The 27,621-nt window shown below is 44.4% G+C and overlaps 1 protein-coding gene and 1 long non-coding RNA gene across 3 annotated transcripts in view; one reads left to right on the top strand and one right to left on the bottom strand.

The window, feature by feature from the left end:
• Positions 1–27,621, top strand: part of TRAPPC9 (trafficking protein particle complex subunit 9) — a 298,285-nt gene that overhangs the window by 167,008 nt on the left and 103,656 nt on the right. The gene's annotated exons all lie outside the window — the stretch shown is intronic.
• Positions 420–27,106, bottom strand: LOC308593226. The gene is made up of 2 exons (XR_014010868.1): positions 26,806–27,106; positions 420–474 (listed from the first exon to the last, which is right to left on the bottom strand). It is a non-coding gene; the product is annotated as an uncharacterized lncRNA (long non-coding RNA).

Raw genomic sequence — 27,621 nt, 5'->3', positions numbered from 1 at the left:
GGCACATAAGTGTCTCTCATGAGCCCCAAAAGCTCTCGGTGGATATGGTGGCAGGATGTGTGTTTGAAGAAGAAAAATAAAAAATAAAAAACTTTGGGCACAAGCCCTTATGCATACCTGAGGTGGAGTCACTGATCCCAGTCTTTTGACATTTATCCCTTACCTTTCCCGCCCTGACCTAGCCACAGTGATCCATGCGACAGTCACTTCCAGGCTTGACTACTGTAATTCGCTCTACGCGGGGCTGCCCTTGAAACTGTCCCAGAAACTCCAGCGGGTGCAGAATGCTGCAGCGAGGCTCCTCACGGGGTTTCTGCCATGGGAGCATATTCACCCAGTGCTTTTCCAGCTGCATTGACTCCTGGTGGAGTACAGGGTCAGATTTAAGGTGCTGGTTTTGACCTTTAAAGCCCTTCACGGCCTAGGACCCTTGTACCTACGGGACCGCCTCTCCTGGTATGCCCCATGGAGGATCTTAAGGTCCATAAATAGCAACACCCTAGAGGTCCCGGGCCCTAAGGAAGTCAGATTAGCCTTAACCAGAGCCAGGGCCTTTTCAACAGTGGCTCCAGCCTGATGGAACGCTCTGCCTCGTGAGACCAGGGTCCTGCAGGATCTGATTTCTTTCCACAGGGCCTGTAAGACAGAGTTGTTCCGCCTGGCCTTTGGCTTGGAGCCAATTTGATTCCCTCCCCCTCTTTCTTTTTTCTTTTTCCTTTCTCCTCCTGTGATGAGGCTGCATTTTAATATTTTAATGTTTCAATATTTTAATGTTGTATTTTAATCTTGTTTTTAAATTGTATTCATTCAACTTGTTTTTATTATTGCTTGTTAGCCACCCTGAGCCTGGACTTGGCTGGGGAGGGCAGGGTATAAATAAAAATTATTATTATTATTATTATTATTATTATTATTATTATTATTATTATTATTATTATTTATACCATCCCAGGGTGAACCTTAGTCTCTGTGGCAGTCCTGCTATACTGTTTAACCAGTAGCTCAACTCAGATAGAATTCTGTGTACATTATGTGGCTTTGGTTTGAGCAGTGAGTGTGTCATAGTAGTGAACAAGGGAATCCTGTCTTGTTCACGCCAGCGATGACATCTGCACATGCCAGCCGGAAACAGACAACTGTAACTGCCCAATTGATCGCTCAAACTCAGTGTCATTGATCTTCTGAAGCTATTTCATACTTGTGGTGCCATATCTAATGGAAGTCAGGCCTGTAATTGGGCCATTAGTGAGAAATTGGGGGCCTAAGTAGTTCAGGCTTATAAACACCAATGTCTGTACCACCAGCCAAGTTTTGGATAACATTATGCTCTGCTACTCATAGCTATTAGCTTTAGGAAGACTTAAGATGATTTCATCACAAGAACAAAGTGGATCAGAAAAAGTCTGTGTAGATCGGCTTTTCTTTTAGCCCTTAACATGGTAGACTAGTAGCTCTGTCAAAGTACCGTATTTTTCGCTCTATAACACGCACCCGACCATAACACGCACGTAGTTTTTAGAGGAGGAAAATCCGTAGGCATGCCACCCGTGGGCATTCCCTCCATAACACGCACAGACATTTCCCCTTAATTTTTAGGAGGAAAAAAGTGAGTGTTATGGTGCAAAAAATACGGTACTTACAGTCCGTCATTCAGCTTCTAAAGCCCTCCTCAACTGACATTGCTCTCTTCCCAAGTCTACTGCTGTCTTAGGGGCATCTTATGCTGGCTTTGCAAAGCTAGAAAAGTCTATACAGTTTTGAAGCAATCGTCGCATCTCAGCTAGCTTTTGCATGCCTTTTTATACCATTTCACCACTCTTTGTGCAAGACTAATATGTACTGTATAACTTGTGCCATCTGGAACATCCATTTTATTACTCTTTGCCTCATTTACTCTCCATCTAATTTAAAACCATGTCTGGAAATATGCCTTCTCCCTCCCCTATTGCCAGTATAAAATACAGTACTGTACTTTCACGTTCATCTCTTACAGGTTCTGTCTTTTAACTTTATTACTTTTCTTGGTTTTTCATTTCCACTTGGGAACAAAATTAGGACTTTAAAAATCATTCCCCCCGTATATGCTTTAACCGATCTTTCTTAAATTGCAATATTGAGTGAGCTGTTCTCGAGAATCGTATAAGACATTGAAAACAAAAGGCAAAGCATACTTGCTTTGTGAAAAATTCTCAGTATCCATTAGTAAACAGCTAGGAACGTGTTACTCAGAGATTACGGAGCTGTTGAAATGTCACAATTTCTTTTCCTTCTTAATTCCCCCCCTCCCTTTTGTTCATAGAGTTATCGTGGTGCTGGTATTTGTTTTCATAAAATGTGTAGTGCTACATATTTGACTTGGCTTCCTTGGGCTACTCGTGTTCATAACTGGAATTCTCCAAATGCATCTATGGATAAAATCACACAGAATGTGGTTAAACTGTTTCCTTATTACTGCTTTGACATTTGACATTTTAATGAATGGAGACCAAGGGCATAGCTGCCAAGTGTCCCTTATTTGAAGGGACAGTCCCTTATTCCAGGGCCATGTCCCGCTGCTGTCCCTTATTGATGGATGTCCCTTAAATGATGTCCCTTAAATTTCAAAGGAAGCAGCTCCTCTCCCTCCCCCCCTGCCGGCCAGAGAGGAGGGAGGCTCCAACTGTGTTGCTTGGCTGTGTTGCTCACCCAATAAGAAGTCTAAGAACGACTGGGGAGTGGAGCTTGCATGCCTTGTGTGTGGCTAGTTAATGCAAGCTGAGGAGATTTTTGAATGCTGGACGCCATTTTGTTGCACGTGCTGCTGCAAACTTTGCAGTGCATAGCCAGGCTGGGAAGCCATCTTAAGTTGAGGCTGCATAGGCCTTGTGGTGCATGTGATTCAGATTCTCTTCAGTTGAACCTCTGGTTACAAAGTTGGTTGGACAGTGTTCTCGAAGCTACCAGCATGAGTTTGAGCAGACTGCAGGAGGACAGGAAGACTGGAGTGCCTGGAACAGGTGAGGCTGCAGGTCCCTTATTTTGGCTGCTGGTCCCTTATTTTCAAATCTGTAAGTTGACAGCTATGACCAAGGGTCTAGGGTCAATATCTTTACATATGCATCAATTTGTTGGATTATTTCCCCTCCTTTCCTGCTTTGGCAATCCAAAGTTTTTCTTTGACATCACAGCGAAATGGCTGTTTCATTTACTTGTGTACATTTCATTTCTTTAACTTTGAATATGACCTTTGTTTTCTTTATTCATATAAAGTGTTCATAAAAAAATAATACATGAATTATAACATATTTTTCAAAGTTCAGACTAGAACCCATACCAATACTGTAAAAGGTGCTAGAGGGTTAAAGAAAACCTAACAAGCCAGCAGAGGGCAAGATTCCTCCACCCGGTTTTAGCCAATTTCCCCTCCTCCAGCTGCAGGCATAGATACAGACCTGTGTTTGCTGGATCCGTCCAAGCCCCTGGATAGACTTTTCAAGTACAGTGCAAGGAGGGGAAAGGAGAGATCTGTTGCATTCGTTTGCTTTGCTTTCCACTCACATAATATTGGACACAGCTTGATACAGTGGTGCCCTGCAAGACGAATGCCTTGCAAGACGGAAAACCCGCTAGACGAAAGGGTTTTCTGTTTTTGAGCTGCTTCGCAAGACGATTTTCCCTATGGGCTTGCTTTGCAAGACGAAAATGTCTTGCGAGTGTTCCGATTCCCCCCCGCTTCCCCCCTTTTTCTAAACCGCTAAGCCGCTAATAGCCTTTTAGCCGCTAATCCGCTAAGCCTTTAATAGCCGCTAAGCCTTTAATAGCCGCTAAACCTCTAATAGCACTAATCCGCTAAGCCGCTAATAGGGTTGTTTCGCAAGATGAAAAACCGCTAGACGAAGAGACTCGCGGAACGGATTAATTTCGTCTTGCGAGGCACCACTGTACAATCATCATAATTCCTGAACTAAAAGGCCTTCATGTTACAATGTGTTTTGTAAGTAACAAGTGGGGGGGGGCAGTGCTGAAGCGTAGCTGGGTTCCCACGAGGCAAGACATAGTGATGACAGCAAGAACCTTTATTGAACTAACAGAACAGGACAACAGGGGCAAAGCAACTTCTTATAAACTTTTCTGAAGGCCTGGGCCACTCCCACTCCCAACGTGATTGGCTGTCTAAACTTCCAAGCTGCGAATCATAACTCGAGAGTTCAAAGGCCAATGACAGAGCCCCAAATCGTGAAATGTTCTGTGATTGGATATCATGTATCGAATCAGAACACGGGGCGCAGAATACTTAGTCCAGACTCAAGCTCAGGCAAACACAGACCACTGAATACATAGCAGTGCCCCCCTGTTTGCTGTGCCTCCCAGACCCACTCCCCCCAAAATAACCCCTTCTCTTTCCACCTCAAGCTGCTGCCACGGTCGATGTCCAGGGGGGGGGGCGCCACTTTTGGCTGCCTTCCTGTCCACCCCATGCTGCTCTCGCTGCTGCCCGGGCCAACTTTACATCATAATTGGCATCAGGAGTAGAGGAAGAAGTTGGCAGTGGCAGTAGCAGAACTGGCAGTAGCAGAACTTGCAAGCCTTAAGGTCTGGGTCCCAGGGACAGGGCCCGCGAGGCTGGCAGGCAGAGGAGCCAGCAGAACTGGGGTGGGTGGGCTGCCACAGACAGTTCTAGCTGTCCCTCCACGATTTCCCTGGGTTTCCCAACCAACACCTTTTGTCGCGCCGTAGTTCACAGCACCATTCGAACTGCAGTGGTACCTTGGGTTACATACGCTTCAGGTTACAGACTCCGCTAACCCAGAAATAGTGCTTCAGGTTAAGAACTTTGCTTCAGGACGAGAACAGAAATTGTGCTCCGGCGGTCTGGCAGCAGCAGGAGGCCCCATTAGCTAAAGTGATGCTTCAGGTTAAGAACAGTTTCAGGTTAAGTATGAACCTCCAGAACAAATTAAGTACTTAACCCGAGGTACCACTGTACTGCATGATGTCGGATGAGTGAAAGTGTATAAATATTAATCGTTGTGATTCCAGGAAGAAGTGAGAACATGTGTATTTGTAAGATCTTAATGGGACAGTAAACATTTCTTAGCTGAATCTAAGGGTTTTTTTGGGGGGGGGGGCATTGTTTAAAAGTAAATGCAATAGAGCTCATGGAAAATTGGCCTTAAAAGCCTGGCTAATTATACTCTGCGATTTCAGTATGAAAGGAAAAGGTTACCTAAAAATGCCATAATCTGTTGTGTCACTTTTGCTCTTCACGGAGAGGGTTGTGGATGACAAATAAGTTCTTTCACTGCTTTGGGTTCTTGAAAGCCGTGCTGAGACAACTTGGCTGTGAAAGAAGAAGCTGGAATATGCTCTTTGTGAACACACACACACACGCCAGCAATTGAACCTAGGCTTGTAGCTAATTGGCAACCAGTTCAATTCTTTCAGCAGTGGCATAATATGATGTTAATATTCCACCCTAGTGAGCAGTTAAGCTGTGGCATTTTGCACAAACTGCAGCTTCTGGGTCAGCCTGAAAGGCAGACCTACATAGAATACACTGTAGTAATCCATTTAAAGCAGTATCCTAAGTTTTTTTTGTTTTTTTAAAATAATGCATCAGTATGTAAACCAAACAGATGATAGGGGTGGGGTGGGGAGGCAAAATATTTGGCTATTATTATGAGCTACATTTATGATCTTACCGTAAAAGACCATGTCAGTATGGTTTATTTATGACCTGGCTGCACAGATGGGTGACTGAAAAACACTAGAAGTTACACCGCTATAAATCCAAAACATTGTTATGCATACTCGGAATTGATTTTGGATACTACGTAAATAACATTTATTTCTTCAAATGCTGCAAAGATTTGACATGTTCAATAAATTGGTTTAATTAAAATTCAAAGTGAATTATGAGGGTGGCAATCCTCTTTTTCATCAACTCGGAAGAAAGTAAATTTAATTTTCTATAGTGGAGAGGGGAAGGATGAGTCAATCTAGTACTCAATATTGGGAAGCTTATAGGTATTCCCTAAGAAGGAAAGGATCGTAATGGTAATATCCCTGGAGAGCATAAACGTGGAATTCACTTGCTAGCTTGTTTAAAACAAGAATCCTCATAAAACCAGCTGCTTGAATTTAGCATATATAAGAGTAGCAGTAAACTAAGAAAACTCTTACCTCCAAAACATTGGAGATAAAAGGATCAGTGAATGATCCTATTGTTTTTCTTCAAATTGCAGTGCACTATTCCTGTATACGGAGTTCTATATGCAGATCTGCAAGGATTTGCAGGTTAGTATTCATTAGATCTCCAGCTAAACTGCAAGGTTCCTATTGCAGTCAGGCTATGCCAACTTAATTTCCTCATCCTCAGCTCAGCCAGAAATACACTGGTGTAACTCCTCCATCCCAGCTGGCTGAGCCAAACCCTGCAGATTTAAACCCCCGTAAGCCCTGAAAATGGGGCGTAGTGCTAGCAAGAACAGAGGGGGTGCCCCTGGGCTGGATCCTATGCCTGTTCAGCTTGGTCATGTGGCCTGGCAACCCAGCATAAGTAAAAAGAGTAGTGTAATTCAAACACTATTTTAAAGGCCTGTTTCCCCTCTGCTAGGCTTCGCCCTGCTGCTGAACAGAGTTTGGATCTGGTGTCTTCATGGCACCTGACTCTTTGGGATTTGCTGGAAAGATATGTATGTACCGTATTTTTCGCTCCATAAGACGCACCTTTTCCCTCCTAAAAAGTAAGGGAAAATGTGTGTGGTCTTATGGAGCGAATGCAGGGGGGAGGCAGGCAGGAAAAGCCCCCAAGAGCCGCACACAAGATCTGCACGCCTCTTGCGGGCTTTTCCCCAGGAGGGGCCAGTCAGTCCCTTCTCCTGCCTCGTATAAAAGCCCGCAGGAGCCGTGCGCTCCTTAAAGGGTGAGCGGCTCCTGTGGGCTTTTGCGGGAGGTGGGGGAATTGCCATAGCCGCGCGCTAAATAAAGCAAGACAGCGAGCGGGGTCCATCCCACTGGCTGTCTTGGCTTGTGTCACAGCCGCGCGCAGCCTCTCCCGGCCAGAGGGGCTGCACGAGGCTAAAGAGGAAGCCAAGACAGCGAGCGGGATGGATCCTTTGCGGGATGTATCGACTTCTTTGCTCTTTGGGGCTGGGGGGGGGGACCCGGGCTTCCCCCGGCAGCCCCAAGAAGCTCTGGGAGAAACGGAATTTTTCCCCCTCTTGATTTCCCCCTCTAAAAACTAGGTCGCCTTATGGTCCGGTGCACCTTATAGAGCGAAAAATACGGTACATCATTAGCAAATAGTTTGTTTTGTATTTCTGGTGGCTGATAATAATAATAATAATAATAATAATAATAATAATAATAATAATAATAATAATAATAATAATAATATATTTATTTATACCCCGCCCAACTGGCTGGGCCTCCCCAGCCACTCTGGGCGGCTTCCATAGAAACCAAAAATACACTAAAATATCACACGTTAAAAATTTCCCTGAACAGGGCTGCCTTAAGATGTCTTCTGAATGTCAGGTAGTTGTTTATCGCTTTGACATCTCGTGGGAGGGCGTTCCACAGGGCGGGCGCCACTACCGAGAAGGCCCTCTGCCTGGTTCCCTGTAGCTTTGCTTCTCGCAATGAGGGAACCGCCAGAAGGCCCTCGGCGCTGGACCTCAGCGTCCGGGCAGAACGATGGGGGTGGAGACGCTCCTTCAGGTATACTGGACCGAGGCCGTTTAGGGCTTTAAAGGTCAGCACCAAGACTTTGAATTGTGCTCGGAAACGTACTGGGAGTCAATGTAGGTCTTTCAAGACCGGTGTTATATGGTCTCGGCGGCCGCCCCCAGTCACCAGTCTAGCTGCCGCATTCTGGATTAGTTGTAGTTTCCGAGTCTCCTTCAAAGGTAGCCCCACGTAGAGTGCATTGCAGTAGTCCAAGCGGGAGATAACCAGAGCATGCACCACTCTGGCGAGACAGTCCGCAGGCAGATAGGGTCTCAGCCTATGTACCAGATGGAGCTGGTAAACAGCTGCCCTGGACACAGATTTGACCTGTGCCTCCATGGACAGCTGTGAGTCCAAAATGACTCCCAGGCTGCGCACCTGGTCCTTCAGGGGCACAGTTACCCCATTCAGGACCAGGGAATCCTCCACACTTGCCCGCCTCCTGTCCCCCCAAAACAGTACTTCTGTCTTGTCAGGATTCAACCTCAATCTGTTAGCCGCCATCCATCCTCCAACCGATAGTTATTCCTTTTCTTCTGTTGTTCGCTCATATTGAACTTCCTAATGGTTCTGAAGTGGGGTGAAGAAGAGCGATAGAGACTCTCTTATTTGGGTCCCTCTCTGTATATTGATGGGTACAGTATCCAGGCCATTTGTCCTAACTGTTGCCTTCAGTGTGCTACATGGTGGTTCAATATATGCATAAAAGTTCAGAACCATGTACCCATTTGTACAGTAATTGTGTTATAAAGGTTCACTTCAAATTGTCAAATGCTTTTTGGGTGCCTAATCAACGGTAGGTTTCTTTTTCTTTTTGATATATAGGAATCTTTATTAAGTACCCTTCAGATGTTATCAGATACTTTTCTGGAAAGTACAAAACCCTTCAGATCTTTATTGATATACATGGCTTTCAGTGTACTTAATCTCTGAGACTGAAGTGAATATGTTAGCCTCTTGGTTTAGCAAGAGGCTAACATAAGATCCTATCTGTCGCTTGTCTTTGTTCAGTTCAGTTATGTGCTTAAAATCACCCCTGTCATTCAGGGGTACAGCAGTCCCTTCATTATGTTATCTGATAACCAGGGTCCAAGTATTAAACTTGTAACACCTCCACACATGTTCCAGAATCCCATCTCATGCATACATATAGCCTCCTGAAAAAAAAATCTATTTAATTCTGAAATTGTATTTTCTACTTTTCTGAAATTACAGCATCAACCACAGTGGGGATTTACCGTATTTTTCGTCCCATAGGACGCACCTAGTTTTTTGGGGGGGAAATAAAGGAATTTTTTCCCCCTTTATTTCCCCCCCAAAAGCAGGTTGGGGAAACTGAACCAGGTCGAGGAACAGCCGGATGGCGGCCCTGCGCCTCCCTGCTGTCCCCCGAGCTTGTGGGGCTGGCCGATGTCTGCCTGGCCCGAGGGGTGCTCTGCATCAGGGCGCCCCGCCCGCTGGGCGGCAGGCTGCTATCCGCAGCGTGGGGAGCCCTGCGGGGAACTCCTGGAAGGCTCCCCACGCTGCGGATGTCTGCCGGGCGCGGGGGGCGCTCTGCTTCAGGGCGCCCCTCGCGCTGGGCAGCAGGCTGCTATCCGCAGCGTGGGGAGCCTTGCGGGGAACTCCTGGAAGGCTCCCCACGCTGCGGATGTCTGCCCGGCGCGGGGGGCGCTCTGCTTCAGGGCGCCCCTCGCGCTGGGCGGCAGGCTGCTATCCGCAGCGTGGGGAGCCTTGCGGGGAACTCCTGCAAGGCTCCCCACGCTGCGGATGTCTGCCGGGTGCGGGGGGTGCTCTGCTTCAGGGCGCCCCTCGCGCTGGGCAGCAGGTTGCTATCCGCAGCGTGGGAAGCCTTGCGGGGAACTCCTGCAAGGCTCCCCACGCTGCGGATGTGTTCCTGAAGCCTGGAGAGCGAGAGGGGTTGGTGCGCACCGACCCCTATCGCTCTCCAAGCTTCAGCAAAAGCCTGCATTCGCCCCATAGGACGCACCCAGATTTCCCCTTCATTTTTGGAGGGGAAAAAGTGTGTCCTATAGGGCGAAAAATACGGTATTTATTTTTTTACCATGCCCCAAACACAGTTCATTCTATTTTTGTTTAATATAATATCCAGCCTGAAAAAAGAGTCATGCAAATCTTATCCCTTATTTTGTAACCTTTTGATTGGTCCTTGTTGAGGTACTCTTGAGTGATTGTTGCTGTTGTTGTTTGTTGAGCTGCAAATGTTTTATAAATAGACCAATTTGCTCCGAACCTTTGTTTTTCTGGCATTTTCCATGGCAAAATAGCATGTGCCCCCTTCCCCTCCACTTATAGTTAGCCATGGCAGCCTGGGGGTTTGTGAGTGAGAGAGACAGAGAACTGGACATTTGCTTCCACAGGGTGGTATTCAATATTAGTCAAACTCAGAGTAGACCCATGGAAATAAACTAATTTGTGTGTTTTTTAAGTACATTGATGATGATGATGATACCTTTATTGTCAATGTACAACCTGTGTACAATGAAACTAACTGAATGAAATTAACATTGAATTCAGTATATTTACTCTGCGTTTGACTAACATTAGATAAAACCCATATATGCTTGGTTTGCAAATCCTGTGAACAGCACTGACTCCCACTGTCCCTTGGATCAATGTTCCGGATTATTATAGTTATTGTTCCTCACAACAGCTACCCATTCCTCTTGCGTATCCACAGGAAACTAGAGGGCCAGGTTTTGAGAGTGTGTGTCATATAGGAAAGCACATATCTCTTTCTCGCTTACACTACAAGCCTAGTTTAACAGCACAAGCCCCTCTCTCCGCTCTAGAGGAGCACCTGAGTCAGCAGCTCATTCTTCAGAACGTGGCTTGTTGTGCTGTAATACTTCTTGTGATTTGCTCTAGCTATTGCGTGAGATCTGGTCAGTAGGTTTAAAGCTACAGGAAAATGCGTTTCTATAAATATCCTCAACTAGGATCTACAGTTAGGTCTGTTCCCCCGCCCCCCGCCCCTTTATGGTGTTGGAGATTCAGCCCCCCCCTCTCTCTCTCACACACACACCTTGATCTCTAGGGGCTGGTAAAGTGTACCATCTCCCTCTTCCCTGCTACCAAGGTTCAGCGCTGCTGATAACTATTGCTTAAGAGTTTTTCTGAATCAGACAAATCATACTCCAGCAACATTTTATCATCTCTGTAAGATTACCGAAGCCCTGATTCGGTGGAAATATCATTATATGTTATTCACCTTTAATAGAATAAGTAGCAACCTTGCTGCTGTTCGCATTAAATATCTTTGTTTATGTGGTGAACATGGGGAAAAGGCGTTTTCAGAAACGGAAATAAACCGAACTGTTCACAAAATGTGTGGAGTGTAGGGTACAATGCAGTTTTAACACTATTTTTGAAAGGAAGATTTTGCTGAGGGCTGTTTTGAGGATGGGGAGAATATTGTTGTTTGCTAATAGCTGTGTGACAGGATGATGATGGTAGTAGCATCAATCTACAGTTAGGGTCTACATCTCCACAACCCCTCGTGGGTCAAATGTCAGGTGATGGTGCTTTGAAGTCCCAGCAATTATTGGGATTTCAAAGCATCACACAGGGTTTGCAAAGTGCCCCGTGCAGTGTTTTGAAGCATTGCTGATCAGCTGATTGTTGCTGCTTTAAGGTGCCAAACAGTGCTCTATAGCACAGCTGATCCCATGGACCTTGAAGTCAGCACCCATCAGCTGACAGGCGATGACTTCGAGATCTGCTTTATGCTGATCATTGGTGACAGCAAGCCTCCCTGGCCGTTGCACAATCGGAAGCAAACTTTAAGGCACATTCTTGCCTTACTGGGCACTACACCTACAGCCTCTGGTAGTGTTCAGGGGTTTTCCTAGCGTATATGATAACTGCTATATCCAAGGCTGGAAGTATAATTAAATTCCTACAGAAAAATGGTTCACTGTTAGCTGACTCATTCTTACGCCTAGAGGTAACTGTTAATATTATACATATATGGCCTCTGCAAATGGGCTCCTCGAAATACTCCTGCGATGTTATTTACGTGAACAAGATTACAATTTGAGATCATTAGTAGAGAACTTTGTTTCTGCCGTAGGCTACACAAATACTGTAAGTGTTTAGGTCCCTTGCCACGGAGGAACAGACATAACATGAATTAAATTGACTTTTGGTAACATGATACCAAAGTCAACGGTTCATTCTCTGTTAGGCTGAAAAACAAATTTAATATGTCTGGTACATGGCCTTGTAGATGTTCTTCATTCCCCCTTCTCTTGCCTACAAAACCAGCATATAAAATAGCGGGTACAATATTTGCATGCCTTCGGTGCATGTACAGTATGTACATGAAGCCATTTAAATACAGTAAAGTACTATATCAATAGTAAAGTACAATATCAATTGACAATAAAGGTATCATCATCATCATCATTGTACTTAAAAAACACACAAAGTACTATATCAATACAGTAAAGTACTTATTTTAGTGCCTCTCCCCATACACAAACCCAATGTAGGGGAACTGATTATGGTCTGACTAGGGAGTAGCCCAGTATGTAGTGATTTATAAAAGGGCATTCTCTGTATTTACACCCCACTTTTATAGAACTCTTTTCCCATAGAAGAATGGATGATTAGGACATTGATAGTGTGTCAGGGAAAGATGCTGTGTTTTCTGAACACAACAGGAAGTTATATTTATATTATTTTCCGTCCTTGTCTCCCTTCATATTATCTAGTCTTGACTAGAATGTCTTTGTTGTTGATGTTTTAATTGTATTTCATTATTTGTGTTATTATTATTTTTTACTGATATTTGTAAACCGTTTCAAGAACATTTGTGGCAGTAGGCAACGTACAAAAGCTTTAAATAATTACATGCACAATCTGCTCTGTTTTTAGCAAAGTGGTTTTGTCCATCTGTCTGTCCATCTGCCCTCTATGCTTTTGGACGCCTGTTAAGATACTGTCACCCCGTTTGGCATGAGGGTTTCCAAGATGGAGGAGCCAGTTTTCATCTGTGTTTGGACACCATTTGATGCCATTTTGAATCAAGATGGCCGACCAAAATGTTCTGAATAGCACAGTAGATTCCTCTGGAGATAGTGTTTCCCAGTTTTGTGTGACCTTGCTCAGTTTGGCACAACGGTTATGAACTGTGCCAATTGGGATGCATCTGAAGATTGTTGGCATTACTCTTTCTTGAGAGACAATGGAGTGCACCTTGGAGGTGTGTGAAGTCAAATTGCTGGAGAATTGCAGCTCCCACTGTGACTGCAGACTCGTAACTCATAAGTCCCATATTGTTTTTGTTGTGTTAGCAGTACCAAAGTGACCTCTCTGGGGTGCAAACCTGGACAGTGTGTACAGAAGTCCTGGGCTGCCCAGATGACAAGCCCCCATCTCAGACTTACTGGTGTAGTCCAAAGGAAAGCAGGACAATTGCTTCTTGGAACCAATTCAGAATTTTACATTTCCTTGCTTTACCCAGCTGAGGTACAACTAAGCTTTATTTTTAACTGAAATGGTAGGTCCATTGTCTCCTTCTTTTCATAATCTTTGATAATGCTGGAAAGATTGCTGTGGAGATAGAAGTCAATTACTGGGGGGGGGGGGAGTTTTGCAGTCTTTGAAATACTTGCGTTCTGCATACAAAGTAACTTGTTCCTTTAAACCTTCATCTCATTTCCCTTGATTTCCTCGTTATTGCCATTTGCAACAGACTATCAGCTGACCCATCAAGCAGAATAAGCCATTCAGGAGATTAATTTAACAGAAGAGATTAAATGGACAGGGGTTTGGAGAGGTCTGTATTTTATACTGCTAAATATTTAAGCATGTTTTTAACTAGCACAAATTAAGGGCTCTTTAAATTTTAAGTTGTTGCTATGGGAATTTTTATCTCGCTCAATACCTCCCCCTCCCAACACAGGCAAGTCTTCAGTGCAAATTTTAGTGTTTTGTTTTTAATGCCAACTGGACAAAACTGCACTCAACCTCTGCCTGCCTCCTATCTCATTTGTGTACTTCCATTTTTCGCTTTTTGCAGCTAATTACTGTATTTTCTGCACTGTAAGACTCACTTTTTCCCTCCTAAAAAGTAAGGGGATCCCTCTTGTTGTTCTGGCTTCTGAGATTCAGAATATTTTTTTTTTCTTGTTTTCCTTCTCCAAAAACTAGGTGCATCTTATGGTCTGGTGCGTCTTATAGAGCGAAAAATACGGTATTTCACCCACTCCAGTGTCATCTACCCAAAGGCTGTCTCTGGGAGAGTCTTTGGTGTGTTGGTTGTAAACAACAAACATTTGGAGGAACAACCCATCCCCCAATCCTGATACAATAAGATGTTGGACCCATAATGTGTGACTGTACGATTTAGTGCTAGTACAAATGTGAACTGAAGGTCACCTGGCAAGATTCCTGTGTGCACAAGTTATGGTAGAAGAGTCAAACACAAGAGAGAACAAGAAACTGTGAAACGGTAATAAATCCTGTAATATCCTAATGGATAAAAATGTCACTAGTAGGAAACAGGAAGAAATAAGATTTGCAGGGCGCGCATAGGCCAGATTGGTATGGAGTATTTATACCCTTTCTACTAATCAATGCTTGCAATGATTTATAAATACAGTAAAATGGACAAGAGTTACTACGGTGGGGTAAAGGCGTACAGTGAGTGCTCACTGGAAGGACAGATCCTGAAGCTGGGGCTCCAGTACTTTGGCCACCTCAGGAGAAGAGAATACTCCCTGGAAATGAACCTGATGTTGGGAAAGATTGAGGGCACAAGGAGAAGGGGATGACAGAGGACGAGATGGTTGGACAGTGTTCTCGAAGCTACCAACATGAGTTTGACCAAACTGTCGGAGGCAGTGGAAGACAGGAGTGCTTGGCGTGCTCTGGTCCATGGGGTCACAAAGAGTTGGACACGACTAAACGACTAAACAACAACAACAACCCTAATAGCAGAAGTGGCCAATTGGAGATCTAGCACAGAGCCTAAAGAAAGACTTAGGGAAGAGTGCTTTTCTCTTGTCATTGCAGAAATTGAATACAGTGGTACCTCGCAAGACGAATGCCTCGCAAGACGAAAAACGCACAAGACGAAAGAGTTTTCCATTTTTTGAGTCATTCCGCAAGACGAATTTCCCTATGGGCTTGCTTCGCAAGACGAAACGTCTTGCGAGTTCTTGCGAGTTTGTTTCCTTTTTCTTAAAGCCCCTAAGTCGCTAAGCCGTTAATAGCCGCTAAGCCGTTAATAGCTGCTAAGCCGCTAATAGCTGTGCTTCGCAAGACGAAAAAACCGCAAGACAAAGAGACTCGCGGAACGGATTAATTTCGTCTTGCAAGGCACCACTGTATATCGCACAGATACAAGGACCAGGGTAGTTTTATGCTCCCACTTTACCATATTCGGTGGATATTCTTTGCATCCTTAATTCCAGCAGGTGCATGATGCATGATAGACTGGAAAACTACAGTCTAGTTACAGCATTTGAGAAAACTACAGTCTAGTTAGGGCATTTGAGACACAGCACATTTAGAAGTTATTTTGGGCAAGCTCCTTGAAAAGTATTTGAGTTATTCACTAGCACCTCATAGTGAAACTTGTGCAAGAGAATTTCTCTCTGGAATTCTACTTTAGACATGGAGGGGGAAAAACCTGTCTATTTTCAGTGCCCCTTTAAATCTGTTTGAAAGATCTACTAGATTCACAGTGCATTTTTTTCATCAGTTTGTACTGTGTTTGTTATAAAAACCTCCACTTGCTCCACTTGCTTGAGTCAGTGATGTCTTTGGTCTCATTTTTTGCCACACCTGAGACATTCTATTTTAATTTATTCTTCTGTAGTTTTCTTCCTTGTTCTAAATTCAGCACCAGAGACAGCCGCTTTGATAACATGTTTAATTATTATTTTTTTGCAAGTGAATAGACTGATAGGTAATATCCATTTCAATTAGAACCACTGATTTAGATTTAGAAGTAAATAAGAAAAAAGTTGCAATATCTGACAGTGTGATTAAATTGAAGCTTCAATAAACATACCAATTTCACAAAATCACATTAATACAATTTATTAATCAGTGGTGAGCCTGAGCTAGGGATCATTATAATTGAACAAATGTCACCTATTTAAATATGATTTTCATATTTATATCATTATCAATTCCCACGTGGGTAATTTATATTTTTTTAAAATAATGAAATAAATGTGATAAATGTAATGAAATAAATGTGAAAATTATCTTTTGGTCGTGTGAAATTCATGCTATTATAATTTTAAGCTATGCTCCATTGGCAGCATCATCTTGCACATGCAGACACAAAGAAAGAGAGAGCTCTTGTACCTCAGGTTGGGTGAGCAGTAACAATGCCCTAGTTACCGTATTTTTCGCCCCATAAGACGCACCGGCCCATAAGACGCACCTAGATTTTTGGGGGGGAAATAAAGGAAAAAAATTTTATTTCCCCCCCAGGTGCGCCGCGCTACACCAGGAGCTTGGGGCGTGCTGAGCTCAGCGCGCCCCAAGCTTCTGCGTGCGCGCAAGCAGTCTGCTAGCCTTGGGAGAGCCGCGGGGCTCTCCCAGGGCTAGCGGACTGCTTGCGCGCACCTAGAAGCTTGGGGCGTGCTGAGCTCAGCGCGCCCCAAGCTTCTAGGTGCGCGCAAGCAGTCCGCTGCCGCCCCAAGCCTCGCGCACCCGGTGGGACCTCCTGCCGGGTGCGCGAGGCTTGCAGACACTCGCCCGAAGCAGGGGGAGCCCTCCCGAGGGCTCCCCGTGCTTCGGGCGACAGGCTGCCGCCCCAAGCCTCGCACACCCGGTGGGACCTCCTGCCGGGCGCGCGAGGCTTGCAGGCATTCACCCCATAAGACGCACCCCGATTTCCCCTTCATTTTTGGAGGGGAAAAAGTGCGTCTTATGGGGCGAAAAATACGGTATGTTACTGCTCAAACCTTGATTGAAATTTGGTGAAATTGCTATGGGGCAGTTGAAATCACTATCCCGTTCTAAAGCATGGTCAGAAACATCGCTCATCCTTCCACCCACAAAAACTGTTTTTAGAAGACCTCCTTTTTCCAGCAGTGGGAGTCAGTGACCTAATGACAAGTACAAAAGGAGTAATAAAAAGGGGCAAATAGTATTCCTTATGCCCCCGACTTTTTGTTGAATATTGCAGAGTATACACAGACTTTCTGGAAGTATCTGGTTGCAAGCTGGAAGGATGACCAGGGGGAAAGCACATAGTCTGCATAATTTGAGTACAGTGGTACCTCGGGTTAAGAACTTAATTAGTTCTGGAGGTCTGTTCTTAACCTGAAACTGTTCTTAATCTGAGGTACAACTTTAGCTAATGTGGCCTCCTGCTGTTGCTGCGCTGCCACCGCACAATTTCTGTTCTCATCCTGAAGCAAAGTTCTTAACCCGAGGTACTATTTCTGGGTTAGCGGAGTCTGTAACCTGAAGCGTCTGTAACCTGAAGCACCTGTAACCTGAGGTACCACTGTATTAGCTGCCTTAAAGGAGTTTCCTGTATATTCATTATTATTTAAATTTGTATTCTGCCCTTCATTGAAAGATCCCGGGGCGGTACGCAACAGAAAAATACAAAATGAGAAAATACAGTGGTACCTCGGGTTAAGCACTTACCGTATTTTTCGCACCATAGGACGCACCGGACAATAGGACGCACCTTGTTTTAGAGGGGGGAGAACAACGAAAAAAAAAATCTCTCCCTCTCTGCCCAGCGCCCCTTCAGCGAAGCGGCATTTCCCCCCTCTTGTTTTCCCCCTCTAAAACAAGGTGCCGTTTAAGGTGCGTTCAGACGCCTTCAGGCGGCTACTTTGGAAACCTGGAGAGCGAGAGGGGTCGGTGCGCACCGACCCCTCTCACTCTCCAGGCTTCAGGTTCCTTACGACCTGCTCTTCGGGGCTGGCGGGGGGAAGCCCACCACCAGCCCCAAAGAGCAGGTCGGGGAGCAGCGCAAAGGCGCACGGCTATAGAGGCTCCTGCCATAGCCGCACGTCACCTCTCCAGCCGGCAGAGGGTCGCGGGGCTATGCTGTCTTCACCCCATAGGACGCGCACACATTCCCCATTCATTTTTGAAGGGGGAAAAGTGCGTCCTATGGTGCGAAAAATACGGTAATTCGTTCTGGATTTCCGTTCTTAACCTGAAACAGTTCTTAATCTGAGACACCACTTTAGCTAATGTGGCCTCCTGCTGTTGCTGCGCTGCCACCGCACAATTTCTGTTCTCATCCTGAAGCAAAGTTCTTAACCTGAAGCACTATTTTGGGTTAGTGGAGTCTGTAACCTGAAGCGTCTGTAACCCAAGGTACCACTGTACTGAGTATATTTAAGCAGTGCTTTTTTCTGGAAAAAAGGTGGGGGGGACTCACCACAATGTTTGTTCATTTGTTAATTGCAGGCCCAGTTGTAGTGCCACCCCCTCCTCCTGGGCAGTGGCCAAGTGTAAAATGTGATTAATAAACTCAAGAAGTCAATGCTCTGGATTAGAAATGGCTACAACTATTACAGATATAGGTGGATTTTTGGCTCCTTGGGTTTATGTTTATTCCAGGCCCCCCAGAAAAATAATAATTATTGGTCCAAAAGTTACAGGAAGTACCAATGATTGTGGAGTGGCAGGCAAAGATGATGGACTTTGCAGAACTGGCCAGAATGACCTGCAGGATCCGAGACCAGGACGATCAAAAATTTCAAAGGGATTGGAGTAAATATATTGCATATTTGAATAATAATTGCACAAATTTGAAGACGCCAGCAGGATTGAAATAAATCCTACAATGTGGACAATAGAAGTTAAAGAGCTAAACTGCGAGACAGGACTTGAAAGTGGAAAACCTGCTGAAGGGAAGGAGGGAAGTCACACGCTCAGCAGAGCAGGAAGTTTTTGTGTTTGTTATTGTATTGTCGAAAATATTGTTTAATGAGGAAAATAATAAAAATATATTTTAAAAAGAAAAATACCCGTATTTTTCGCTCTATAACACGCACCCAACCATAACACGCACATAGTTTTTAGAGGAGGAAAATCCGTAGGCATGCCACCCGTAGGCATTCCCTCCATAACACGCACAGACATTTCCCCTTACTTTCTAGGAGGAAAAAAGTGAGTGTTATGGTGCAAAAAATACGGTAATTATTATTATTTCATTTTAAGAAGTTAAGGGAATTCTGTTCCCCTGAGTTCTTGCTCAAACATGCCCCCCTGCATGTAAGCCATATATTTTGTCTTAGCTGAGTCAATCTCCACTACTATCTTGATACTATGGGCAAAATGATGGACAGAGCTCTCAGCATTCATTCTAGTTATACTGAAGCTCAGAAACTGTCTGGGATAAAATAGAGTCCACAAGTGTTAAAACAGCACCATTGTGTGCGTGCATGAGTGTAAAATTATAAAGGTGCTTTTCAATAGCAATGACATTGTGTTCCATTCTTCTAACTACGCACATCAAGCTTTTTGTTTTCTAGGACTTAATTTAGCCGGCAGTTATTATTGGACATTAGGTTACTTTTCCTTCCCAGGCAAGATTTCTCTGCAGAGATTATTTTCTTGTTGCTAAAATGACAATCCAATTCGCAGCCACCCCAGTAGCTTCAGTCATTCTAATAAGGGTCTAACAAGGGGGGCAATTTATTTCTTACATTGCAAAGATTTGCTGCAGCTTTTGAACCATTACGATATGCCCATCCTTGCAACAAAGAGAGGAATAGAGATAGAGGAATTTCTGGTGTCCAAAAGAGAAACCTGTGTTACATTTTGCAACCACTTTGCTTTTCCTGGACATTTTTCCGGCACAGCAAACAATGATTTACAAGAGTTCTGTATTTCTTTTATTATATAAAAATTGTTGAAGGGCTGGAGCTTCATTGTTCAATGATACAAACATCATTTCTGCTGCTATTTGGGGAGGGAATTAAGCACCAGAAAAAAATAGGTTTCACATACCTCAGCTGAAAATAAAATAAGATGGGGTTGTTGTTTTTTTGTCCCCTTTCCTACTCCCTTCCCCGTCAGCCAGCCACCTTCCAGGATGGTTCTATTTTCACTCTACAATTGGATTGTTCTATATTGGTTCAAGATGCTTTTTCAAAGTGATTAAGTGGTGTTTCTGGGAGATTTTTGTGTTCTTTCTGTAAGCAACTTACTGTGTGTCTCCAAGCAAACTTGGCAAAACACATCTTAATTGCACCCCACTTCCCCCCCCCTTTTGCTTATGGCACACTATTAACTCCAGTTGCTCATTGGCACGAGCTTTTTCTTTGTGCTAACTATAATACACTTCTGTTTTCTCTGAGTGCTCTGGGAATGTCCAAATCATTTGAACAATCGGATGCCTAGAATGTATACATGGAGAAGTATGGAAAGAGAGAGGGGCAAGAGAGACAGAGGGTTGCTTTATTTTTTATTTTTTAAAATAATTTATAGATTCTCTTAAGGTATTTGGGTCCCAGACTGTTCAGGGCTTTAAGTGTGGGGGCTGAGGAATATTGTTTTATAACATCGCCTGACTATTTTTATGCTCAAATTTGGGTGAGCTCCCATGAGCCAAGAGATCCATGGTTGTGAAGCAGTCACCCAATAACTCGGCCCTCCAGATGTTTTGGGACTACAACTCCCATCATCCCTAGCTAACAGGACCAGTGGTCAGGGATGATGGGAATTGTAGTCCCACATCTGGAGGGCCGAGTTTGCCTATGCCTGCAATAATGCCTCTTTAGATGCCCTTGTTTTGACTGTGTTGGGCAATGGGAAGGCTGTGGATAGTGATCTCTGTAAGAACATTTTTTGTGTGAAGGAGCCTGCACACGTGTATTGACAGATGGCAAGTTCATTGCTGGCATCTGGATGTCAGAGACACTTGTTGTTGTTTCAAGGGATGGCTGACTAGTGAATAAAGAGCCTTTTTCCAGGAGAGCAAACTCAAGCATCAATCTGCAGGAAATGGATGGATGAGAGTACTTGAAAAGGAACAAAGGATAGCTTCGAGTTCTTAAGATGAGGCATCAGTGCAACTTGAACCTCTGTCTCCAACCTGCAGGCCTCTCACATGTTAGAGGAAACCTTTGTAAAGCGCTCAAGAGCTGTTAGAAAAAAGCTATAATGATTGCCTTTAGACATTGTGTGACACCATTCTGTACCCAAAACAAACCACTGGCTCATTGTATGTTCATGGAAAACTGGCTACTCCTGACATAGATTTCTTTGAAATCTACCTTCATCATAAATAAATAACACTATTGAATTCTGGTTTTTGTTGGTTTGCGCAAGCCAGAAAATATTCTCCTGTAGGTTTGTGAGTGCATTCAGTGGGCACAGAAGGCTAAGCTGACTCTTGGAGGGGGGAAGAGAATAGAATAGAGTGGCTGGAAAATGCAAGTGTGGGTGTGAGATAGAGAGAACCATGTTGTTGTCTGGATGGATTATTTTCTTGTTTGCAATGAGAAGCTGTTTTCAAATGAACGCAGGGATGGAAGAGAAAGCTGCCCACAGAAGTCAGTGAACAAATTCAATATTATAACGCAGCAGAGATTGGGCTAATCTTTCCTCTCCATGGTAAAAAATGAAACCTTGCTTTCTAAATGGTCCTAAGTACTCTACTTATCTGATCTAAGCTTCGTCCGTATTTTCTGCTCTGTTTCTCTTCTTCTTTTGTATTTGTACTTCTGTTATTTTTGGGGTGTGTGTGGGTGGGATTGATTTGTTTGACTTGGTTCAATAAAAAACAACCCTTAAGTGTTGTCCAGCAGTATTAGACCCTTACTTCATGTACAGAGTTGGGCAGAAGCAGAGGGGTAAAAGTTATTGGAGTTTGTTGCCCATGACGTAGTCACCATCATAAATAAGAGGCACCGCCTTAAATAGAAGGAAATCATGTTTGCTCCAGTGACGCTAAAGTGCTGTTTTTAAACGTGTTTTAAACATTGATCAGTGTTTTGGGCGTCCCTGCAAACATTGTGCAGGTCTTAATGACTGTACAGATTTTCCTTTTCTTGTAGATGTGAGGAAAAGTATTTCTTTGCTGGCTTTCCTCTGAGAATGCCAGCAAAGATAGATAGAAATCCCTTAATTTGGTAAACAACAAACAGGCTTATGGAGACTATAACTCACTTTACTTCATCAGATGAGCAGAGTGATTAAGTTCATTATTTAAACCTCCACTTCCTGGGGTTGGGGTGGGTTATGACGGTTAATGTGCATTTTGAAATCATGGGGAACAGGTAACTTACTTTGAACATGATTTCTGAGAGCAAATTCGAATGCTACTTTTTGTTCATTTTTCTGGTTATCTTCACTTCAGCTGCTTAAACTTGTCTGTGTCTCACTTCATTCAGAATCACTTGGATGAAGAGCCCCTTTTCCTTAATCTTGTAAGAAGACTGCAGTATCTCTGTGGATTTCAATTTCACGTGGAGGAATGTGTAGTTTTGTGCTTCATTATTTCAGAAGGTGTAGTATAATTGCAGTAGGGGGCCTAACCTGCTGAGCAAAAAGCATGTGGCGGTTCGGAGCACTCCCTCCAGATCTTTGCTTCAGTAATGTGCTGAAAGGCAGATTTCTCAGGAAACCTGTCAAAGGCGTCTTTGTGCATTCCTAAATGAAATGCAATGTTACATTAAAGTCAAGGCTGGGAGCAGGGCACAGAACAAGGAAGCACTCTGAATGAAAAGCCTTCCAATCATTGAGTTCATGCCAACAAAATATGCCAACATTTAGTTTTGAGATTACATACAGAGAATTGTCTAGAAAGAGCATTATTGCTGTGAATTATTGTTAGGTGCACTGTGCGGTTTTGTACTTGTGGCCTTGGCACAAAGTTTTGTGGCATGCTGGAAAAGTTTTCCAGAGACAGTGCAATAATTCTTTCTCCTCAGTATCTTATGTCTCTAGACCCCGGAGTAGAATGCTAGGAGCTGTTTTGGTCACTTAAGGAAAAATACCCACCTATGGGCTGCATAGAACAAGAGGAAATGCACCCCAGAGTTTATATAAACTAGTGGCATGTCTGATTTGTGACAACTTGTCTTCATGATTCTCCGTGCTGTTCTCTTTTTTGTGTCATCCGGGGTCAACAGGGCACAAAGGAAGAGTGAAACCCAAGCTGAGGTTCATGTAAGATCAGCATTTATTGCTGCAGTGGGAGGAAAATTTGGGGAAGTTTCTTCTCATATTCCTCTTGGAATTTGTAACATCTTGGTTTTTTTAATGTCCTGTTATATGAGTCTTTAAAGGATTGCCTACTTCCAAGATCTGGGGCCCCTCATGCATGATATCTGAGATACAAGTAATTATAAATCTGAGAACTTGCACAATGACCTTATTTGTTGCATTGCAGAATACTGCCTGTTAACTGTAACACGCACCATAAACTTTGAACACCGCCTGTCTCAATTTCTTGTAAACCAGAGCTGAGGGTTTTAAAAGGAGAAGAATATTCAAAATAGGAGGATAACTGTAACTCCATCCGTTTCCAGATATCATGAAATTCTATACCTGCTGCTCAGTATTCTGATGAGGCTTCCTGCCCGGAATTTTTCAAGTGTCCGGCATTCTCATTCAATATTTCACACTCATCGACTGTGTGCAGACTTCAGTGAGATCCCCACAAATTGCTGTTAGTCCGAAAAGCAGGCTAAGAATGAGCAGTTCCGTCTATGTTCCATGTGTCCCTCCACCTCACCCCCAAATCCACCTGGCACCCTTTTCTGCTAATACCTCTCTTTCCACGAGTGTTGCTGCTGTGTCAGCCAAAGGAGAACTTGCTATTTGTCAGTCTCTGAATAGGAATTTGTTTGTTCTCTGGACAATTGTTTCAGTGATATGAGAGAACCATTTATCAATGTGCCAGCCAAGTGAATTATGCTGGATTGTGGTCTGGGGTGGCATCAGCTGCTCAGAAGAGACTGAAGAGAAAACCAAGTATAGTTTCTATTTATTACGGCCACTCTGGGGCAGACAGTTTGGACTTTAAAGTAGTAAATATAATCATCTGCTTCCTAGCCTTTTTGCTTTCTTCTGGCTTTGATCAGTGTGTAACTAAAATAAGGTTGATGCATTAAAAAGTGGCCTACAACTGAAGGCCTGACAGTTCTCCATAAAATGGGCTTATTTTTCACCTGATTTATCATCCAAGTGTCGCCCATGAATTTTGCATTATTTTGCCCAGAACTGAAGGCAGCTGAGCTGACAAACAGTTTCTACTGACAATGGCTACAGAGCAATGGGTATGTGCCATCATCTCAATATTTGCCTGTCTGAAACAAGCATAGCTTCTTTAATTCAAGGTATTCACAGTATGCCAGAATGATGAGAAGGATGAGGTCAGTCTTTCACAACCAGAACCACACGACTGAAAATGTCCTCTCTTGTGTGTCAGCTAATTGAGCTTCTGATGGCAATGTTCTGTGGAGCAAAGGATCAGCTGGTGACCACAGGCAGCGATCGGGTTGCAACACTCCAATCTGTTTTTAGATATTAAAATAATTTTGCAGCTTGTATTGATACTGGTTGCGAACCAAAACATCTGTTTGCATTCATTAAAGGCAACCAGGTATGTCCCTGGTGTTTTTTTCTTCCGTTATTGCGGCTGACAAGGTGACAGGGTGTTACATTTCAAAAAATAGCTCCTCTACGTTGCTCGCAAACTACTTGTTGAAAAACAACAGAAGAGTAACCTTGCACAAACTTAGACTAACACATAACTGAGCTGTATTGCAGCCCTGAAGCTGTTCAGGTGAAATATAAGACTGTCAATCAGCTTTTAGCACAACGGTATTCAACATTTAATCAAAGCAATATGTATTCTTTTAACAGGATGCAAACAGTTTGCAGGACTGAGAAGCTGGAGGATTAGCCCAGCAGGGAGTCAGTTGTTGATCAGGTGGCAATCCTTGGGGCAGAACAACTCAAGAGTTAGATTTAGATACAGAACTGAGCCCTTAACATTTTCATTTCTCTCGGTTGTGTTGCTTTTTTAAGTACCAGCACTAACAGCTTATCTCATTTTAACTCTGGCGCCCCTTGACCAGCCTCAAATTTACCTGTTAAGTTTACTGGTCAGGATGAAAGATAAGGGAACTGTTCTTTCGTTGACGCTATAGTGTTTCCTCCCTGGCTCGGGTGGCGAACCTATTTGGGCTCGTCCGCGAAAACTGATTGATCCTGATAGATTCCGACAAGCCTTGCGGAACCCTGCTCCTCCTGGCGACTCATTAGATGACCTTGTTGAGGACTGGAATAACCGGCTCTTGGCAGCCATTGATGAGATCGCGCCTAAGCGCCCTCTTCGACCCCGTCGAAACCAGGCCCCTTGGTTTACTGAGGAGCTCCGGAAAATGAAGCGGGATCTCAGACGGCTAGAGCGAGTATGGCGACGGACTCATGACGGAGCCTCAAGAACATCTTATAGGACGCTTATGAAAGCCTATGAGATGGCTATGAAAGCTGCTAAGAAATCTTACTTTGCAGCTTCCATTGCATCCGCTAGCTCTCGCCCGGCACAACTTTTTAGAATAATTAGGTCAATAACGTCCTTAGGAGGACAACCAAATTTAAGCACAAATTTGACCCACAGCTGTGAGGCATTCGCGAGCTTTTTTGCGGAGAAAGTCCTGTTGCTCCGCCGTGACCTCCCTGCCAATTTAGATACAGTGACTGAACTGGAGGCCCCTCGACTGACTTCAGGTCCAGTGTTGGACCATTTCGATCGGATACACCCTACTGATGTGGATAGATTCCTCCAAGTTGGTAGGCCCACCACCTGCTTCCTTGATCCGTGCCCGTCTTGGCTGATTAGGGAGTGTCCAGATGTTGCGCGGACCCCCCTGGTTGAAATTATCAATTTGTCCCTTGACACGGGGAAATTCCCAGGGGAACTGAAGGAAGCAGTGGTGTGTCCACTCTTAAAGAAAACTTCATTAGATCCCTATCCAACTACCGCCCAGTTTCAAATCTTCCATACCTGGGTAAGGTAATTGAGAGAGCGGGTGCTGAACAGCTTGGTAGGTTTCTGGAGGAAACATCGGCATTAGATCCATTTCAGTCCAGTTTCCGTCCTGGTTTTGGGACAGAGACGGCTCTGATTGCCCTAACAGATGATCTCCGTAGACAACTGGATTGAGGCGGGTCAGGACTGCTGATCCTTTTAGATTTCTCAGCAGCCTTTGACATGGTCATTCATGATCTTCTGGACCACCGCCTCGCAGTCGTGGGGATACAGGGCATAGCCCGTAACTGGTTGTGCTCTTTTATCTCTGGTTGGGGATAGAGGGTGGCACTAGGGAGGGAAATGTCGTCGCGCCACTCCTTGGTGTGTGGAGTGCCGCAGGGCGCAATTCTCTCCCCGATGCTTTTTAACATCTTTATGCGCCCCCTTGCCCAGATTATCCGGAGCTTTGGGCTGGGCTGTCACCAGTATGCTGATGACACTCAGCTCTATCTGCTGATGAATGGCCACACCGACTTGGCCCCGAACACACTGACCAGATGCTTGGAAGCTGTGGCTGGATGGTTTCTTGGGAGCCGATTGAAACTAAATCCTTCGAAGACAGAGGTCCTATGGCTAGGTCGGGATGGCATGGGAATGAGGGACCAACTCCCTTCTCTTGTGGCGGCCCAGTTAGTGCCATTGCCTTCCGTTAAGAGTTTGGGTGTAATCTTTGACGCTTCCCTTTCCATGGAGGCGCAAGTTACAGCAACAGCCAAGGTGAAATTTTTCCACCTTCGCCGCATCAAGCAGTTGGTCCCTTACCTTTCCTGCCCCGACCTGGCCACAGTGATCCATGCGACGGTCATCTCCAGGCTTGACTACTGTAATTCGCTCTACGCGGGGCTGCCCTTGAAGCTGTCGCAGAAACTCCAGCGGGTACAGAATGCTGCAGCGAGGCTCCTCACGGGGTCTCTGCCATGGGAGCATATTCACCCAGTGCTTTTATAGCTGCACTGGCTCCCGGTGGAGTACAGGGTCAGATTTAAGGTGCTGCTTTTGACCTTTAAAGCGGCCTAGGACCCTCGTACCTACGGGACCACCTCTCCTGATATGCCCCACGGAGAGCCTCAAGGTCCATAAATAACAACACCCTAGTGGTCCCGGGCCCTAAGGAAGTTAGATTGGCTTCAACCAGAGCCAGGGCCTTTTCAACTCTGGCTCCGGCCTGGTGGAACACTCTGCCTCATGAGACCAGGGCCCTGCAGGATCTGATTTCTTTCCGCAGGACCTGTAAGACAGAGTTGTTCCGCCTGGCCTTTGACTTGGAGCCAGTTTGATTCCCTCCCTCCCTCCCTCTCTTTCTTTTTTCTTTTCCTTCTCCTCCTGCGATGAGGCTACATTTTAATATTTTAATGTTCCATTATTTTAATGTTGTATTTTATTTTTGTTTTTAAGTTGTAATCGTTCATTTTGTTTTTTATTGCTTGTAAGCCGCTCTGAGCCCGGCCTTGGCTGGGGAGGGCGGGGTATAAATAAAATGTTGTTGTTGTTGTTGTTGTTGTTACACCAGCAAACAAATGGACGGGGAGGTATCCCAATTAGGTACACCATGGCAATATTCTGAATCAAGATACTATGATGATTCTGATGCTTGTCATCTCTGACTAGAAGTGGCTTTCCAGGGTTGGAGGCAGGGGTCATTCCCTCCACCTGCTACCTGATTATTATTTTAAAACAAAAAGCAAAAACAAGATGCCAGAGGCTGAACAGTCCATGCTGTGAAACAGTCCATGCCTGAGAAACAGTTTCTATCCAAATGTGATTTTGGTTTTAAACGCAGTATAAGGAGTCTCTATGGGAGTATATTGTATATTAGGGGGCTAACCAGGTTGGGATGGCTGGGATAGCAGGCTTGTTGGTTTTTGAATGTCTTATGTAGATTTTTCAATTTCGTTGTTCTG

Source organism: Podarcis bocagei (genome assembly GCF_964188305.1).
Source record: "Podarcis bocagei genome assembly, chromosome: 8".
Classification (NCBI taxonomy): domain Eukaryota; kingdom Metazoa; phylum Chordata; class Lepidosauria; order Squamata; family Lacertidae; genus Podarcis; species Podarcis bocagei.
The sequence above is the reverse complement of the archived record's forward strand: the minus strand, read 5'-3'. Positions and strand labels throughout refer to the sequence as shown.